The following is a 20,622-nucleotide window of genomic DNA, read 5'->3' as shown; positions in this document are numbered from 1 at the left end:
TTGATAACACTAGTGTCAGCAGGGGATAAAAATAAAATAGAATATTTGGTATTATTTAGAAATAGGGACTGACTGAGTAATCATTTTACTTTTCAACAAGTTGCAGTGGTAACATGTAGGCAGAGCTTTCATGAAGTAGAGAATCAGCATTTGAAACATAACACAAATCATTCTGCTCAATGCAGATTATATGGCAACTAACAAGTGAAAATATGTTTTATACTAAAAATAACTCTATGAAGAGAAACTGCCCCAAATGCATACAATTTTCTAGTTATCTTAATTCTGACTGAAAAAGGAATACAACATTAAAAGGGCTTGTTTCAATGGCTTGCAGCTTGTCAAAGTTGCTCAGCATCTGTTATTGCATTTAAATTTACCATTTGTATCATTCATAGTTGCCTCAGCAGTACCTGAAGTAGCAGACAAAGGCACGGTTGCAAGTAGTTTGCCATAAAGTCAATTGTCCATAACAGCAATTCTTACACTTTCAGTCATAATTCCTACTTTTGGGTAACACTATTGAAATACAGCTCTAAAAGCACAGAAATGTCACAGTACCCACCAACATCATACAGTCATCCAACAGAAATCACTCAGCCTTTTCTTAGCATCTGTTCTTCTAAACTTCTCCCTCATTTTTACAGGCTTTGATCAAGAAAGCATTCATGAACATAATTTTTATTTTCAAGTTGACATTTATAAATCTTCCTAAATTTATTCAAGAAAATAAGATGTATCAATTCTATTTTCTCCACCAAAATGAAAGAAAATCAAGTATTAAAGAAGCTTAACTTCACAACATACTTCAAATACTGATTTTTTTTTTTTTTTTTTTGAGACAGAGTCTCGCTCTGTCGCCCAGGCTAGAGTACAGTGGCTCGATCTCGGCTCACTGCAAACTCCACCTCCCAGGTTTAAGTGATTCTTCTGCCTTAGCCACCCGAGTAGCTGGGACTATGGCTGCACACCACCATGCCCAGCTAATTTTTGAATTTTTAGTAGAGATGGGGTTTCACCATATTGGCCAGGCTTGTCTCAAACTTCTGACCTCGTGATCTGCCTGCCTCGGCCTTCCAAAATGCTGAGATTATAGGCATGGGCCACTGCACCTGATTAATATTCTTGTTCTTCCTTTATAAACTGCCAGATAAACTACCTGAAATGAAAATGCAGTAGTCCCAGCTACTCAGGAGACTGAGGCAGGAGAATCGCTTGAACCCAGGAGGCAGAGGCTGCACTGAGCCAAGATCAAGCTACAGCACTTTAGCTTGGGCAAGAGAGCAAGACTCCTTCTCAACAACAACAAAAACAAAAACAAAAAAAAGAAGAGAAAATAAAAGAAAATGCAGAGAAGGTCAAGGGATTAAAAAAAGACTCAAATTCTGTTATTTACTGATTCTGCAAGCATACATGGGGCACTTACATGACTGGCATGTTGACTAGTAGCAGAATTGGAGAAATGATGCTACAATCTGGGAACTCACGTTCAACTGAAGGAAAGGAAAAGAAGTAAACAATTAAAATACAAGAACCCAAAGGAGGGACATCCAAGCTTAACTGAGAAGTCAGGGAAAGCTTCCTGGAGTCACAGACCCCTGCGCAGAGTTTTAAAGAATAGGTAGGGGAGAAGGTCTGATGAAAGCGCTCCCTACATATATGCAAGAGTGCATGGTACCTTCTGAGCACTGCAAGTAGTTTCTTAAGTAGTACCTGGATGGGGGCTGAGGAAAAAAGGAAACACAGAGATAAGGTTGGAGATGTGAGTAATGGCCAAATTACTGAGGGCCCTGCATACAATTCTTAAAGAGTTTAAATTTGTTTTTTGTTTTGTTTTGTTTGAGACAGAATCTTGCTCTGTCACCCAGGCTGGAGTGCAGTGGTGCAATCTCAGCTCACTGCAACCTCTGTCTCCCAGGTTCAAGATTCTCATGCTTTAGCCTCCCGAGTAGCTCAGATTACAGGCACATGGCTAATTTTTTTTTTTTTTTTTTTTTGTAATTTTAGTAGAGACATGATTTTGCCACATTGGTCAGACTGGCCTTGAACTCCTGACCTCAAGTGATCTACCCACCTCAGCCTCCCAAAGTGCTGGGATTACAGGGTAAGCCACCACTGCACCCAGACATTAAAGAGTTAGATTTAATTAGAAGTTTATTTTGGCAGTCATCTTTAGAAAGATCACTCTGGTATTGGTATGGAGGACATACAAAAAGCAAGAGAAGCTAGGGATAAGCAGGCCAGGTAAGAGGCATTTTCAAAACTAGAGAAGAACGGGAAAATGGGAGATAGATTAAGATTAGTTAAGAGATGTTAAGTACTGTGGCATGGTAATATGGAGGTAAGGAAGATGAGTTTAGGATAAATTCCACCTTTCCTGCTTTGGTTATTGACTGGATGGTAATACTACAATGAACATGTCAGTGTTGTGGCTGTTCTAGAAATGTCTGCCCTAATTGAATTTGAATAGCTGAGTATAGTACCGTTAGTGGTTATGGAATGAACTGTGTTGCTCAAAGTTCCTATGTTGAAGCCCTAACCCCACTGTGACTGATTTTAGAAATAGGTCTTTTAGGAAACAGTTAACGTTAAATGAGGACGTAAGGGTGAAGTCCTGATGTAAAGGAATTGGTAGTCTTATAGAAAGAGGAAGAGAGGAAAACCTGTCTCACCATCTACGTGCAAGCACTGAGGAAAGGCTGCATGAGGACACAAAAAGGTAGCCATCTTCAAGCCACAGACAAAACCCTCATCAGAAGCTGAACCCTGCCAGATCTTGATCTTAGACCTCTCAACCTCTAATGCCATGAAAATAAATTCCTGTTGTTTACACCACCCTCTCTAAATAATTTGTTATGGCAGTTCAAGCTGAATAATACAGATTTCAACCTTCCCACAGCCCTTCCTCTAAGGACTATGCTGTCATGTACTTGCTTTGCCCCTTTCTTGCAACCATTACCAAGGGAACCAGGGCTGGGCTCCTTATTCAAAGGAAGCCAATATAAGTGCTGACATGAAAAGCAGGAATGGGCTAGAATGTCTCTTGGGAAATTAAGAAATATTAAGAGAATAAGCCAATTAATGGGAGAGCAAGAGTTGAGAAGATAGAATATGGCTTAGTAAGGGATGATGAAGCTAAAATGGGGTACATGCAAGCCAGAGTTACAAAACAGCAAAACAAGTCAGTTGATAGAGACCTAATGTAGCTTGACATTAAGAGAGGCAAGCATTCCTTGGGAGATGCAAAACAGCCAACAAGAGGGAAAATAGAGTAACTGGTCCCTACAGATGCACAATCACTGATCTCCATTCTTACAGTGAACTCCACTTGGCCAGAGGTACATTATATGAGGCTCTGCTTGCTCCATTTAAATATATCTATTCATTCAAACACAGTCTGCTTTGGTATGGTACCATATCATTACATCCCAAAAAAAAACAAAAAACCTCTCAAATATCCTTGTTATAAAATGCCCTTGTTCCATTACTTCATTTGGGCACTGTACTTTCAATAAAGATTTGAGGGAGTTAGCAAGCAAAGACAATTTTAGTAGGACCACTAGATAATTAATAATCCTACAGGAGAGATAGCTACGTTCGAAAAAAAAAAAAAAAAAAAAAAGTACAGGGAAGCTCCTAATATGGTGGGTGAATAAAGTCTGTTTTGCTCAGAGTCTGAGAAAAGCTATAAACTGCCACCGAATAAAGCATAAATCCACTGTTAAAACAAAGGTAGCTGACAGAGTATGGTGGCTCGTGCCTGTAATCCCAGCACTTTGAAAAACCAAGGTGAAAGGATCAGTTGTAGCCAGGTGCTCAAGGCCACCCTGGGCAACATAGTAAGACACTGCTTCTATCAAAAAAAATTATTAAAATTAGCCAGGCATGGAGTCACAAGCATGTAGTTCCACCTACTTAGGAGGCTGAGGTGGGAAAATCATTTGTGCCCAGGAATTTGAGGCTACAGTGAGCTATGATCACGCCACTGCACTCCAGTCTGGGCAACAGAACAAGACCCCGTCCCTAGAAAATTAAAATTAAAAATAAAAAAAGGAATGTGAGATCTGTCAAATTTTCATTACACAAATGAAACCATAGTAACTGTGAACAACATTTATAAATAGTAAAAATATTTCTGACCAAAAAATTCCAGTCAGGCCAGGCATGGTGGCTCATGCCTGTAATCCCAGCACTCTGAGAGGCCAAGACTGGTGGATCACTTCAGTCCAGGAGTTTGAGACCAGCCTGAGCAACATAACAAAACCCCATCTCTAAAAAAATTTAAAAATTAGCCAGGAGCGTTGGTACAAACCTATAGTCCCTGCTAATCAGGAGGCTGAGGTGGGAGGATCACCTGAGCCCAGGTGGTAGAGGCTGCAGTGACATGTGATTGCACCACTGCACTCCAGTCTGGGTGACAGAGAAAGACTTTCTCAAAAAAAAAAAAAAAAGTAATAATAATAATAAAGAATTCCATTCATAGGAGGGTGGAAATGTTCTTTCTTCAAATTCTACTAGAAAAATTTAGCCAAATATGCATGTTAAAATTTTAGGATACTACTAAAACAGAAATAGATTCTAAACAATACGTACACCAGGAGGAAAAAAGATGAGCAATCTAAAAGAGGTTAGGAATGGGGGGAAAAAAAGAAAAAGAAAAAGCATGGTAAACAAAAAACACAAAACAAGGGCAATGTAATAAATCCAGATAGCCATATTCACAATAAACACAAATGGGTTAGATTCATTTTTAAAAAAACAGACTCAGGGTCCAAATCTCAATAATGAAATAGAGATTTAAAGAATAAGTAATTAATATTTTTAAAATATAAAAAATAGTATATGCCACATAAAAATATGTATATATACACTTTCCGTATTTTCAACAATGAATTAAAAGGACACATTCTAAAATGACAGTAGTTAGAAGCAGGCGGATGGAAGTAGTAGCCTCACATGGGGGAGTTAAAGGCGAAATTTAGCTTTCTCTATTTTTTTTAAGGAAACTCTTTTTAAAATGGTTTTAAATTACGCATGTAAAAAGCAATTGGGTTGAAATATTTATGTATAAAATAATATAATGTCCACAATTTGCTTCATAAACTTCCAGGGAAGGGACAAGGGAAATGGCTGAGACTAGAGAAGAAACAAGACTGACCAAATGTATTTATACCAACAAACATGTTCATTAAATTTCCTTTGGGTTTTGAAACTTATTTTTAAGATTGTTGGTCTGACGCAAATGCTCTTTCAAACAGTATGTATGTTCTTACCTCAACTGCAGATTCCCTAAAACACATAGATGCAAGTTTTATAAATATTACCAGATTCATATCCATTTCTAGAATTAAATATTTACATTTTGTGATACTTTGAGTTAAATAGACTTATTTACTGCTTACACTCAACTATAAAGTTAATTTTAGAGTTGAAAGGGGCCTCAAAAAACACATATGTCACAGAGAAGCTAAAGCTCACTGAAGTCTGATTACATAACAAATCAGTGGTGTGTCTGGGATCAGAACCTTGGACTGCTGCTATAACTCAACTATCTGAAAGGCTGACTTTACTTTTTTAAAAATATACTAGACCAATCAGTTCTGTTTATAGGCCATTGCATTATATTTATTGCCTTCCCCATTAACCCTCACCCATAATGTTTTTTAAAAAGTCCAAAATACACATTAGAGAGCTGCAGATTCCAACACCTTCTCTCCAAAGATCCATTTTTACATACCTCCCATTCATAATAACCTCTTGATGTATCTCTATTGGACAGGGGACCCTCCCCTCAAACTGTTAACTCACACCAAACATGGTGGTGGAGGGGCAAGATTTAAGTTCTTCTGAGAATTAAGTTTTGGCCTCTTCTGTTCTCTCACTCCTTAGTTAAACTCAAAGGAATTTAGGTTGTTGGGCAGTTTGCCCCTGTTTTTGCCACATTTTCAGTGTTAAGGGCCAAGACACAACATGCCAGGCATATTTCTTGCAAAGAAATAGGCAGGGGGATTCTTCCAAGAGCTGCCCTGGCAGGTGAACACAACAAAGTGTCAATGCCAAGCTCCAGAGGCAGCTAGCCGCCTATAAAGCACTGACTGCGGCCACATTATTTTCTTGGGGGAAACCTAAAACATGTAGAGGAATTAACTTGGTACCACAGAATTCTTCAGTGCAGTTCCTACACTGGCAACAAATTCTCCGGGGAAATTACTTCAGGCTCTTACCTCCTGCCCTTTTGCCTGCCTGGAATGAGACAATTCAATGAGCGCAGGTTGACTGTGTTCTGGTGTTTATAAAAAGCACTGCGTACTCAAAGTGTACCCATGGGACCCAGAAATACAGTCAGCAGCTGGTCTCTGTTAGAACCTATCAACTGCAGTCAGAGGTAACAGTACAAAACATGACTGTCATTTCTCAGCTGCCCTCTCAGGAACAAGATTTTCACTGAGTTTGTGAGATCTTGATGACACTAGGGCAGAACAATAGGTGGCTTGTCAGTTGTGACTGAATGACTCTTCAGGGGAAAGTGTTAAAGGATGGAGACAATATTTACAATACAGACACAACTGTAGAACTAGAAGGTAGGAGGGAAGACCAGAATATTACAACCATGCTGCTTCAACTTATCTCCCCATCAAAATTCAGGTTTATACTATTATCCCAAGATTTTCTAGGACTTTCCCAACTCTTAAAATAACTCTACTTCCACAATTTCTCTATTATTATTCCAAATGACTTCTCCCATTCTGGAATTTTTTCCACAAAAATTATGAAGAGTGTTGTATATTATATAAACTACTTATGTATCACTGAGCTATGAGTACTATATATAATTACATATTTTTATCCTTCCCCATCCATCAGTGCCTCCTAAATTCAGTCAGTGGCTTGCATGATTTCCCTTTGCTGAATGTGGATAGAAATCAAGTTTACAAATTTCACTCAGGAAAGGGCAGGCTCAACTTTCTCAAAGGAAGTCCTCTGGGAAGAAAACAGCATTTTGGAATAACATTAAGGTGGCTGTTTTTCTCTCCTGAACTGTGCTTGTGGTAACTGGCGGTCTGACTCCTGTTGGTTTAGTTCCAACTCTGCACCGAGAAGTACCACAGACGCATAGGGCTTGTGAACAATCACTCTCTCTCTCTCTCTCTCCCTCTCTCTCGACCTATTCTTTGCAATACTTTGTGCGGAGTATTTAGCAATTCAGAACCCTTAAATTCAGCAGACAGAAGAAATCAACACTTCTTTTTTTCAATTATTAAATTATTTAAAGATGTAAGAAAATTTTATGAGCTTTTACTCTTCCCAAACACATAACTTGTTAAGACCACATTTTATAGATTTAGTAGAGGGTCAAACATATTACTACAATAACTTTTCCAAGGCTCCCTAACTCAGATCTTTTATCAAGCAATCTATCATATTTCTACAGCCATTATTATGTGGGGTACTGTAAAGTCTGTATAATGAAACGTCAATAATTATGTGAATAGTTTCATGCAAAAGTAATCTCATTCAGCTACTCAAGAATTTGGGGGCAGAGAAAGAGAAGAATGAAGAAAGAATTACCAAGGACAAAGGCTTTAAAAGCCTTAATCAGAGGAAGGTCTACCCTGACCAGAGTCCCTAAGAAACAAACTAACTTCGCATATCATTTTGCTGATGTAAAAAGGTAACTTTATTCCTCAGGCACATACCCACCACCAAATACTTCAAGAGGCAAAACTTTCCAAATACATATTTATCACTGGAATGTCTAAAATGTAGGCTTGGTTGCAATACACAATTTAAAGCAACAATCTGTTATTTGGGGTTCTTAAAAGTGCTATTCCCTAACAACTAACAATAAAATTGCATATAATAATTGATTGCTATTGCATCTGTTGTAATAATGACTTTCCCAGGATATAAAATAGGCCACATAAGTAAATTTTTTAGGTAATGAAACTGGCATCAGTTCTACTCTTTGAAATAAACCATTCATTTACAATAGCTTTCATATATCCCTGTTTTCTTAAACAAAACCTATGTGCTTTACAAATATGCATTTCCTTTAATCCTACCAATAGCTCCATGCTTCACACCCTCATCTTTAGACAAGAAAATTGAGGTTCAGAAAGATAGTGTTTCCTCCTACATTCAAGAAGCTTTTAAGTAATAGAGCTGTCTTACATGCAGCAAAGTATGCAATTTTATGATATCTTCTTTTCCATTGCTGAAAATTATGTGTGCTTTTCACACTATTGAGGATCCCAAAAACATACCCCACAGTACTTCAAAGAAGTAGAAATGAATTTGAAAATTGCAAACTCCAAAATTAAAATTATGTAAAGTAATGACACTTAAAAGTATCAATTTGGCCAGGCACGGTAGCTCAGGCATGTGTAACCCCAGCACTTTGGGAAGCCGAGGCGGGCAGATCACGAGGTCAAGAGATCGAGATCATCCTGGCCAACATGGTGAAACCCCGTCTCTACTAAAAATACAAAAGTAACTGGGCATGGTGGCGTGCGCCTGTAGTCCCAGCTACCCGGGAGGCTGAGGCAGGAGAACTGCTTGAACCCGGGAGGTGGAGGTTGCAGTGAGCCGAGATCGCACCACTGCACTCCAGCCTGGCGCCTGGCAACAGAGCAAGACTCTGTCTCAAAAAATAAATAAAGTATCAATTTATCTATGAGAAAAGATATATGAAGGAGAATATGTGTGACGTATGGCTAGACATAAATAACAGGGTTGAGGAAAGGAAGATGTAATAATGAAGTGAGGAAGCTGAAAGGGAGAAGGGATGGAAAGATGGAATGGCACTGAGATTATTTGGAAAACCCACAGAAAATTCCTTAGCATTCAGCAGGCTAATAGAATACAGAGCCAAGTGGTGTTGACTGAGGTTACAGATGCACAGGAAGAACTGAGTCATTTCTCCCACCAAAGTGTAATCTGATCTCAAAGGAAGAACTTCAGCTCCCTTTTCCTTCACTCACCAAGTAGCAAAACACAGAGTCATTAAGTCTGAGTCACTTTCCTTGTGACTCAGTTGTCAGAATCCTGTAATGTAAGGTATTCAAAAGTAGAAATGGGAAGAAGACATTAACAACAGTGTTAGCATCTGAATGGCTAATTGATCATGTTTCCTAATTTTTTAAAAAAATAAATAGCAAAAAAATAAAATTATACATATAGATCTAGATATACAGATGATACATATAATATATCCCCCCAAAAAATACATCAATTCATCAAGTATTAAGTGAGCACTTACATATTCCTAGCCATGTGCATAGATTAGGCATGTGTATAGGAAGATTTAGCATGAAGGTACTTGCATAGAATCCTTCAAATCTCATTCAAATAAATGTTTTTTCATAACTAATTTTATATTTATAATTTTTGTTATTTTTAAGAGAATATACCAATTTCCATGTACTTCAGACCCCCATGTCTTTATCCACCTCTATCACTGAAGCACATGACAAAAGAAGAATAAGGAAAAATATCTAACTTCTGAGCTCTCAATTTACTGGAAAACAGTGTGTAATTACAGGGCAACGTGATAGGTAAAGTTTTGAGTACAGAGGAATCCAACACTGTCGACATGAGTCAGAAAGAATTTGGAAGAGATATGACACATCAATCACCCTGAAGTATGAGCAGATTAGAAAAGTGAGGAGGAGTGCGGTAAGGGGAAAGGCATTTCTTACTAAGGCAAGGACATCTCCTAAGGCAACAAAACCATAAGGAGCCCAGAGAACTTGATGACAGCAAGGCTGCAGTACTTGGGTCCAGAATGACTGGAGCTAGGAAAGTAATGTTTTCATGGCCTCACTGGGGCTTTGCCCTACAGGCATGCTGGACCATGGAGGGACACTGGGGAGGGAGTTTGGAAGGTGGGGGATTACTAAAATTTATTTTCTGATAAAACAATTCTGACAATACGGTAAATATTTCACCAACAAGGGAAAAGAACTAATGATAATACAACCAGATGTTAGGCTGTTAAGACAACCTAATCAAAAATAATGAGAGCCTAGATGAAGGCAAAGGCAAGAAAAAAGAGAAAAGATTCAGACTCATTCATTAGAAGCAATCAAAAGGACTCAGTGATCACTAGGAGACTTTTGGGGCCAGAAGGAGTGAATGAGTGACAGAAATAGAGGTTAACTCTCCCCATGATTTTAATTTGGGAAACTAGAATTATAAGGACATCATTTGGCTGAAAGAACATCGAAAGATAATATGGTTTTAGAGGAAAGAAAAATATGGTTATAATCCTTTCAGACATACTGAGTTTGAAATGCCTCTAGGAAACAGGAAATAATATAATTTTAATTTCATGAAGGTAGGAAGTTTTGTGTTCCTGCTGTTTTCTTTTTCTCTCGGGGCTATATCCCCAGCACCAGAAATAATGGCTGTGAGATAAATTAAAAATCCTAGTGGAATCAATAACATTCCTGCAAGCTCCAAGATGAAATAGTGTACATATACAGACAAGCATACATCTTAAAAAATAAAATTTGCCACTATCCTTTCTTATTCAGCTCCATACTAAACCAAAACAAATGTACCTTTGGTTCTTCTGTTACTTGAACATGCATACACCCAAGAAAAAAACAAAATTTGTTTACAATTAAAAAAAGTATTTTTCATAATCTGTACCAAAGAATTCCTAGAGAGAACCCTGTAGTCCTCTGTCAGCAAAGAGATGTTACTGTCTAAATCTGCGGATAAGCTTGTCAGTCATTGGTAGTCTACACTGCTGAGAATATACTGAGAAAATTCAACAAGAAACGACAATTTACATCTTGCTGGCAACGTTCCAGGTAGCTCAGATAAGGGAAAATTGCATAAAGAAATCCAAGTTATTATGAACCTATCTGAACATGTACCTTAGCCATATGAGATAAATAACCATGGAACAATTCAATCCCCTAATTACTAATTCACAGATAATATAATAAGCTACACTATTTAGTTACCATATGTAATTCTATAGGATTCACTGGGGTCATCTTGACAAGTGGTATTTAATCCGTGAAAGCATTTTAAAAGGTCTTATTCTTTCAATGAATATGACTCTTTGCTTCTTAATTAACTCATCTACTATTTAACTGCTGCCATTAACTGTTTTTTACTCTGGCACTCAAAGGACTAGACGTTAATATTAAGAGTATAAACCAACTTTTACTTTTGTAATAATCCAAACAGGACACCTGCTTTAAATGTTGTTTATTTTGTCTTTTCAATTAAGTGATCAGAAGCTAGAGACAATATATAAACATTAAAAATGATCCAAAAAAGGCTAAGTTGTCCTAGCCAACGTAACAGGTTTTCATAACAGAATGAGACATCTTGTTTCTTGATTTCATCTGACCATATAGCTTAGCTGCATGAGTTAAAGCTATTTTGACCAATATGGTAGCCAGGAGCCACACTGAAACAAGCCACTGCTGGGCACTTACACCTTGACTAGTTTTAAAGGCAATGCACAGTAAGCGTAAAAGACACAGCAGACTTTGGGCACCTTTTCTTTAAGAGAGTAAAATATCTCAATAATATTTGTACTGATTATATGTTGAAATAATTTGAAGAAACTGGGTTAAATATATTATTAAAATTAACATCAACTACTTCTGTTTTTCTTTACTGTGGCTACAGACAACTTAAAATTACATATGTAGCTCACAATTATTTCCAACAGCCAGAGCTGATCTAGAATGATGCAGATCCTCCCCTCTCCAACTCTTGGTGTGTTTGATGATCTGAATTGTAACATATACAGAATGACAATTATTTGAATAATTTCAAAACCAAATTACTCCTTTGTTATCCAATTCGCTATATGATTATCATATAAACTTGTCATAGGAGTTACAGATAAATCTATCAAAAATGATAAGAACTAAAAATATGCAAGTGGTTTAGGAATATTTAGCAAGCAGTCTGACAATAAAGCATTGGGTTCAATACTGAAACTGACTGTGCTGTGCTTAAACTCATCATAAGGTGAGATACAAAAGCTTATGGAAAGCCTCAATATTCACCTGACTTTTTTCTTAATATCTCCTCTTTCAAAATTAAATATATATATATTTTTTTTCTTGGCCAACTTTCCCATTTGTTCTCTAAAAATTAAATATTTTTAAATCTTTTTTTTTAACAAGTACCAGTAGCATTTTTTAGACTACTGACTTACATATTTTGAAGCACCAAGTAACATTTGAATAGGAGCATTTAAATTTTCTGTTATGTGTATCGAAATGGGGCACGAATTTAAAAAGACTAAGAAACACAGTCAAATACAAAAGCTGCACACACACAGTTGAATCCAAAGGAGATCAGGATATGCCACTCAAAAATATGCTACTTTTGGTATCAGGATTAGTTTGAGCTGAAGACAAGAAATGGAAGACAGGAGCACTCTTTGCCCTCGCCCTTTCTATGTAAAAGTAGAACACAAAATTCCCTTTGTAAATGCGACGTAAATTTCCATTTGTACAGATGAGTATCTCTTCCTTAACCCTGAGAACAACTTTTATGGTGAAAATAGTATAAAAACCCCAAATCTTTTCTCCTCTTTGGGTTACTTCTTTTCTGTGTAGCCCCCATGCATGTGAAATTAAAAACATCAATTAAATGTTAATCTGTCTTTTGTTAGCTTTAATTCACAGGCCTCGTCTATAAACCTTAAAAATAAAGTTTTTCCTCCCTCACAAAACCAAGAATAAATATATACCGTAAGACAATGGACAAAGCACAGGAGAGTTCTAAGCAACTTAAAAACTCTTTAATGGGGCTGGGCGTGGTGGCTCAGGCCTGTAATCCCAGCACTTTGGGAGGTGGAGGAGAGGGCCAGGAGGATCACGAGGTCAGAAGTTCGAGACCAGCTTGGTCAAAATGGTGAAACCCCATCTCTACTAAAAATACAAAAATTAGCCAGGCATGGTGGCAGGTGCCTGTAATTTTCAGCTACTTAGAAGGCTGAGGCAGGAGAATTGCTTGAACACAGGAGTCGATCGTTGCAGTGAGCTGAGATGGCGCTATTGCACTCCAACCTGGGTGACAGAGCAAGACTCTGACTCTTAAAAANAAAAAAAAAAAAAAAAAAAAAACTCTTTAATGGCATATCCATGCAATGACTACTACTCAGCAATAAGCAGTACTAAACTATGAATACAGGTAATATGGATGAATCTCAAAATAATTACATAGTGAAGTCAGATAAAAAAGAACATACTGTATGATTCCATTTATTTAAAGCTCTAGAAAATGCAAACTAGTCTATAGTGACATAAAGCAGATGAGTAGTTTACTTGAGGTAGGAGAGGTGGGTAGAGGAAAGGATTACCAAGGGGGATGAGGAAACTTTTGGAGGCAATGCATATGTTCACAACCTTGATTGTGGGGGATCACTTCACGTCAGCCAAAATTCAACAAATTGTACATTTTCAATATGTGCAGTTTATTGTATGTCAATTATAACTTATACTATAATAAAACAGTTAAACAGTTCCTCCTACTTCCTTGAGAAAAGGAAAGGGGCTGAATGTCTTGACTTTAGCATCCAACAGATGTTCACTGAACATCTTAATGAAGCTAGCTAGGGAGCAATAATCCAGACCCCAGGGCTGTTTTTTCTTGTTTTCCTACTTCAGCCACAAAACAGAGCTAATACTTCGTGAATTAGTCTAACCTGATATATATTCAACAAATTATCTCAGAATGAAGAGCCATTCCAATGCTATAATTTTCTAAAACAGCATAAAGCAACTACATTTCCTATCCCGAAAAACTGTGAATGTGATGGGAAAGGGGTGGAAGGGTCAAACACCACCACTGAATCATATCAATGAGACCCCTGTAGTCCTAAAGTAGAAAACGAATGCCGTCCAGAGCTGGATTCAGGCCTGACTTATTAAAATGCAATACCATGAGAGACTTGGGAGTGAAAAGCCCTGGAAGAAATACATAAGCTTTATGAACTTTATCTAGTAATGCCTTAGACAAAGCAGAACCTATTAAGGGGGCTACTATGGTCTGAATGTTTATGTCCCCCCAAATTCATATGTTGAAATCCTAATCCCCAAAGTAATGGTATCAGAAGGTGGGGCCTTTGAGGGGTGATTAGATCACAAGGGCAGAGTCCTAATGAATGGGATTAGTGCCCTTATAAAAGAGGTACCAGAGAAGAGCCTTGCCCCTTCCACCATGTGAAGACACTGCAAGAGGGCACCATCTATGAGGCCCTCACCATTCATGGAATATGCCAGTGCCTTGATCTGGGACTTCCCAGCCTCCAAAACGATGAGAAACAAATTTTTGTTCATAAGTGACCCAGTCTGTGATATTCTGTTATGGCAGCCCAAGGGAACTAAAACAAGGGCCTAGCAAGGTATAAGAGAAACTCGATGTATCTGAAATAATATCAGAGGACTTTTTAAATTGTAGAATAATCATTAATCTTATGACTATCATCATGGTTTTGTTAGGTTAATAACATCTTTTCTTTTTTTTTGAGACAGAGTCTCACTCTGTCACCCAGGCTGGAGTGTAATGGCACCATCTCGGCTGACTGCAACCTCCACCTCCTGGATTCAAGCGATTCTCCTGCCTCAGCCTCCTGAGTAGCTGGGATTACAAGCATACGCCACCACCCCCAGCTAATTTTTGTATTTTTAGTAGAGACAGGGTTTCATCATGTTGGCCAGAATGGTATTGATCTCCTGACCTCGTGATCCACCCACCCTCAGCTTCCCAAAGGGCTGGGATTACAGGCATGAGCCACTGCACCTGGCCAGGTTGTGATATCTTATGAACACAGGAGGATAGCTTCCCATGACCATTTCCTATGCGAGTTCCCTGAAGCGAGTTATTCTATGGGGCCACCTGAGAACATAATACAGTTATTTGAAATTAACAATATGACTATTAACACTTAATTGTAAGCAGAGATCAAATTTTTAAAAAATACATTTTCCACTGGTGTCTTATATGCCATGTGGTAGTGAATTGTATCAAACCTCCTCAAAAGACCTGAGAACCTGGTTCAAACAAATACTATTAGTGTCAACTCAAATTATAGGAACATTTAATAATCTCAGATCAGATTATGCTTCCTAACTATTGAAATCTATTGATCAACAGCTCTACCTATTCATTTGTTACATCAAAATAATTTAAGTATCTTCACTTTCAAAATATGTGTTTTGGGGATTTTCTTGTGGGAGTGTTATCTGGGTTATATAATTATAGGTAAGTTTTCTGTCTTCTTTTCATTTGTCTATATTTTCCATACTTTTAAAAATTACCTTATGTATTTTATTATCAAAATAATTTTAAAACATAAGCAACATTCAGTTTTTCCTTAAATTTTTTTTTCTAGTGGATGTCATCTTCTTTTTTTTTAATAAGTGTTTCATTTTTCACTTTCCCCTCATGTACTTATTTATAGCACCTTGGATCTGGAGGTAGAGTGGTTTACAAGAAAGTAACAATAAATGTTGCTTTTGAAGACATGAATAAAACTAAGGATGGATAAAGATAAGAATTCCCTAAACCAAACAAATTTAACCACCACAGGCAAACAAGCCAGAAGAAAAAAAGCAAGAATTTGTCTCCTTTTATCTGTTTTTTTTTAAACTTAGCTGACCAGATTTGGAAGAATGACTCTAACATTTCATTAATTCAACAAATATAATTGCAACACCTAAAAAAAAAAGTTTCTATTTATTTGACATAAATTTTATTAATCATATTTTCCCAAAAGGGGGAAACATTTCTGAAGGAAAAAAGATTATGTCAAATATTAGCCCACAAAANTTTTTAGATCAATGGAATTTAAAGAATAAATTTTGTTGTTTTAATCAGACTCAGAAACCACTGTATTTACAACACAATGTTTCAGCTCTACCAAATTGAACACTTCACTATTTTTAAGAGCTATTAAAAGAAATATTTTAAGAAAAATGAATGCTTTTATAAAACACTTTAAAAGAAAATTAATGCTCTATCCACAAAAAGGAAGGGCCATGAGAGGCACAATTTTCCAATGAACATCCAGAGAAAGAAAATAAGTGGCCTTAGGCTGAAGATAAAATACCTTTGTCCTCAAAGAGCAGTTTCCCTTTCTTGCCAAACATCAAATTACCCCAGTAATGCTTAAACTATGCAATAGCCTCCAATATAATCTCACTGCCTCAGGGTCTCACCAGTTTACAGCCCAGGTCTCTTTGAGAACCTTGTTATGGGCTAAACTGTGTCTCCTAAAAATTGAAGGAAATCCTAACTCCCTGTACCTCAGAATGCAACTGTATTTGGAGATAAGCATTCAATGAAGTCACTGGGTGTGGGCCCTAACCCAATATGACTGGTTCCCTCATAAAAAGAAAATGGGCCATAGACATACACAGGGGTTGGGGGGGCATGTGAAGAAACAGGGAGAACTCAGCCATGTACAAGCCAAAGAGAGGGACTCAGTAGAAACCAATCCCACCAACACTCTGATTTTAGACTTCCAGCCTCTAAAACTGTAAGGAAATAAATTCCTGTGGTTTCAGTCACCCCATCCTGTGGTATTTTGTTAGAGCAGCCCTATCAAACTAATACAGATTTTGGTACCAGGCAATTACCCAACACCAAAAATATGGAATTGGCTTTGGAACTGGGTAATAGGTAATGGCTACAAACGTTTTAGAATGCATGTTAGAAAAAGCCCAGATTGCACTGGAAGAGGTTACAGTTAGAAATACAGACATTAAAAGGTGTTTCTGGTAAGGTCTCAGAAGAAAATGGGAAACGGGTGACTGGAAAGTGGAAACTTCACGAAAAATAATTCTGGCCACACTTCATTGCTCTCCATTAAATGGTCTTCCCTATCCAAACTTTTCTCCCAGGCAGAAGCCCTCTATCCCACTCCAGAAATAAATTGAAAATCATCTCCAGTACCCACTGCCTACTCACATCCCAACCTCTTCCATACACCGTGTCCATTTTCAAGTCCAAACCACTGACTCAAGCTCCACTTCATACTAAAAAACTTTCATTTCCACCCTCTTTTCTCAAGACCAAGGGTTCTTCTTTTTCTTATTTACTAACCTCAATGATGAGAGCAAGTAATCCCTATACTTACTTACTTTCCTAGAATCCTGGGAAACCTTTATTGTTATAGGGTTGATAATGTATGTAGCATTAATGTATGAAATCGTACTTTAGGCCAAATATCTATTTCTAAAAGCACATACAACTGTTTGGGACATACATTATCACTCACATGCACCATCAAGCAGTCCTAAATTCACCAGGAAATTGTCTGCTTCTTCACTTTAAAGTGTAGGAACTTTCTCTAGCAGATGTGCTATTTGCTCTACCATGTTTGGGGACACTTCCAGTCCAACTTTGCCTCAAAATAGTCCATGAAATTCACAGAGTACTATGTACGCTTTCTAAATATACAAAATGTAGTCAACCTGCTACCCAACCTGAGAGAGACAAGATTATGATGTCAGAGTGGGATGTAATCTGGAGAAAATAATCTGCCTCTAACTCAGGTTAGTGACCTTCCAGGCAATTCATTGTTCTTCTTCAGCTTTTAAATCCCTTAATCTCAATTCCAGAGAATGGATTTACTTCCTTGTCATTTGTCAAGCAAAATCTCTCCACCCTAGCAGTTAACAACTAAAAGTGCCCAAGTAGGCCTAAATCCATGTAAAGTTACATTTCAAAGATTTCAAAGAATCTCCTCTCTGAATACCTTCAACTTGCAGAAAGACAGTAAACTCTGAGAACAGCCTCTATTCCTCACAGATAGGTGCATTTAAAGGCATCTTGAAAAGGGAAAGACATCTTTAAGGGCCCACGTGGGCAATGTCTAGGTGATAGGACTTTGAAGCACACTAAAAACTGACTAAACATCCCTCCATTCCCAAGCCGCAACCATCAGGCCTGGAAAATAAAAAGGAGTGTGGTAAAGGGACACAGAAAACCAGAACTAGAGAAGGTAAGTGAAAAGAATAAATACAGAAAGGATCAAAGTAAAGAAAAGGAACATATGCAAGAAATAAGGTAGACCATAATCTATTGGTAGTATGTTGAAAACAATATTTATCAGTTTGTTTTAGCAAATGAGATAGGGAAGAGAAATGGAGAGTCAAGAGGCACCCAAAACTAGTTTTGCCTACGTTGCACACAAGGGCACAAGTGTATCCATCCAAAGCACGGTATTGTATTTGAAGATCAAGCCAAAGAACTTCAAGATTTTCTAGGTTTTTATTTTTACTTTTTATTATTTACTTATTTATTTTTCGAGTCAGAGTCTTGCCCTGTCGCCCAGGCTGGAGTGCAGTGGCGTGATCTCAGCTCACTGCAACCTCCACCTCCCGGCTTCAAGCGATTCTCCTGCCTGAGCCTCCCTAGTAGCTGGGACTACCACCATCACACCCCCACTAATTTTTGTGTTTTTAGTAGAGACGGGGTTTCACCATGTTGGCCAGGGTGGTCTTGAACTCCTGACCTCACGTGATCCACCCGCCTCTGTCTCCCAAAGTGCTGGAATTACAGACGTGGGACACTGTGCCCAGCCAAGTTTTGCTGGGTTTTTTAACACTATTGTTTGCCAAAATTCTATCAGGTGCTAAGGCGTACATTATACAAATTTAGATGGTTCCAACATTACAAGAAGTTCATTGTAATCACTTATACCCAAATTCAACATGTAAAACTCCCAAGTCCGAAACCATCACCTCCTCGTTAGTTTCCAGATAAAGTGTTATTTATTCTATAAAGAGTAACTTAAACGAGTAACTTCTAGGGAAACACGAAGGGGATGTTTACATCAAACTATCCACAACGCAGGAAGAGGCAGAGCCTGGTCACTTATCAGATTCCTCCTCTACGACATCAAAAGAACACGGAGAAGTTTTCCTTCTCGGACGGTGAAGTCATGGTCCTCTTATCTATCTGATACCTACTAAACACTAGCCTGCAACCGCAGCCCCCACTGCAAAGGCAATCAGTGTCCACTGCCGGAGTCTTCCCAGGCAGAGCAACCTCAACAGCTTCACCGGGGAGGAGAGGCCTCCGGGAGGCCCTCTGCTCGCCCCTAGTGACAGAGCAGCAGCCTCTACCTCCCGCTGGTGCCTGGCCACTTCTCCTCCCCCGCAGTCTCCGCTTGGATTTCCATGTGACTGCTGGGAGAATAGGCCGGCCTTTGTGCCTCTGCAAAGAATGCAGGCAAAAATGTCCACCATCACCACCCGACACACGCGCAACTCCGCAAGACACAAAACGTCTCCCAAACATCGCCTCCCTAGAAACATCCGGCATCCCGGGACTGCCAAATCGCTGACAAAGGAGCCCATCAGCGCGGGGGGGTGAGGGGATTATTAAGGGAGAGACGAGCCCAAATGCTCCCACCCACGGGAGCGGCGGTTAAAAGGCAGGGACGCCAGGGCTGGGGAGCGGGGGGACCGGTACCAATTAGCGGTTCGCCTCGGGTGCCCCACTTCGAAGGCGAGAAGGCAGTGCCAGGAGCAATGCTGCCCACTCCCTACCGCACCCCGCACACCCTGGCACCGCGTAAGGGCTGATGGGGCCTCCGGGCGCGGCCCCGGCAGTAGAAAGCAACAGGCTCCCGCGCCCCGGAGGCCTGGTATGCGCTCCGAGCCCCCAAGCTACCCCCGCCCCCCGACACCAAGGCTGTGTCCCTCCGGGTCAAGGAAGAAGGAAAACTTTTAAACCTCGTAGTCAGCGAGAGCAAAAGGACGGGAAGAGGGTGGCTGAAAGGTCTAGGATTATCCATCGCGGGGGTGGGGGAGTTTGAGAGTAGCAAAGGAAACTTCTAGACCCCATCCTTTTAAAAAGCCGGAGCAGCGGCTTCCGCTAAGCGCCGGGCCACGCGGGGTGGGGCGAGCGCACCCGCCCCGCCGGCCGCCGCCACCCCCACCCCCGCGCGCCGAGCCCCGGGCGCCCGCGCACCTTCCCCGCCGGCGCGCGCGCACGGCGCGGGGGCGCGCTTCGGCCTCCGGGCCGGGGCTCAAGCGCCGCTTACCCAGCTCGCGGCGGCCGCCCGGGGCAGCGACGCGAAAGGGGCGGAGGGCTGGGGAGCAGGGGTCGCCGGGGCCTCCGGATGCCCCGCCTCGCCCACGCTCGCTCTCTTCTCTTCTGAAGTAACGGCTCGGTGAGGAGCTTTGGGATCAACGCGCACAGACACTCACGCGTGACTGAAAAACTTAATCCCTCCCGGCCGCCGGCGGCCCGACGCCAGCCTCGCGCTCCGCCGCGCCCCCTCCCCTAGCGCGCGCCGCACTTGCGCCGACCGGGGCTGCGGCGGAGGCGGTGGCGGGGCCCAAGCTGCCGGGGCTGCGGTGACGCCGGCGACCGGCGGGGCGGCGGGCGCGCCTCGGCCAATCAGGGGGCGCGGCCGAGCGGGCCAGTGCTGGGTTTTAAATTCGCCGCTGGGCCGCTCGGCCTGGGGTATGGGTAGTGGACTTGTGAGGTGGTCAGATAAAATACAGGCTGCCCTGTTGAATGAGAATTTCAAACAAAAAAAGAATAATTTTAGTGCAAGTATATCCCATGCAATATTTGGGACATACATACACCAAAAAGTTATTCGTTGTTTTTCAGAAATTC

The 20,622-nt window shown here is 40.0% G+C and overlaps 1 protein-coding gene across 1 annotated transcript in view; it reads right to left on the bottom strand.

Annotated features, from left to right (window-relative positions):
- MPDZ (multiple PDZ domain crumbs cell polarity complex component) overlaps nucleotides 1-20,284 on the bottom strand; it is a 165,833-nt gene extending 145,549 nt beyond the window's left edge. The window contains exon 1 of the mRNA XM_037734472.1: nucleotides 20,039-20,284. The gene's annotated coding sequence lies outside the window, so the exon portion shown is untranslated. The remainder of the gene's footprint in view (nucleotides 1-20,038) is intronic.
- Nucleotides 20,285-20,622: the final 338 nt, after the last annotated feature.

Source organism: Cebus imitator, unplaced genomic scaffold (genome assembly GCF_001604975.1).
Source record: "Cebus imitator isolate Cc_AM_T3 unplaced genomic scaffold, Cebus_imitator-1.0 Scaffold624, whole genome shotgun sequence".
NCBI classification, from domain to species: Eukaryota; Metazoa; Chordata; class Mammalia; order Primates; family Cebidae; genus Cebus; species Cebus imitator.
The sequence above is the reverse complement of the archived record's forward strand: the minus strand, read 5'-3'. Positions and strand labels throughout refer to the sequence as shown.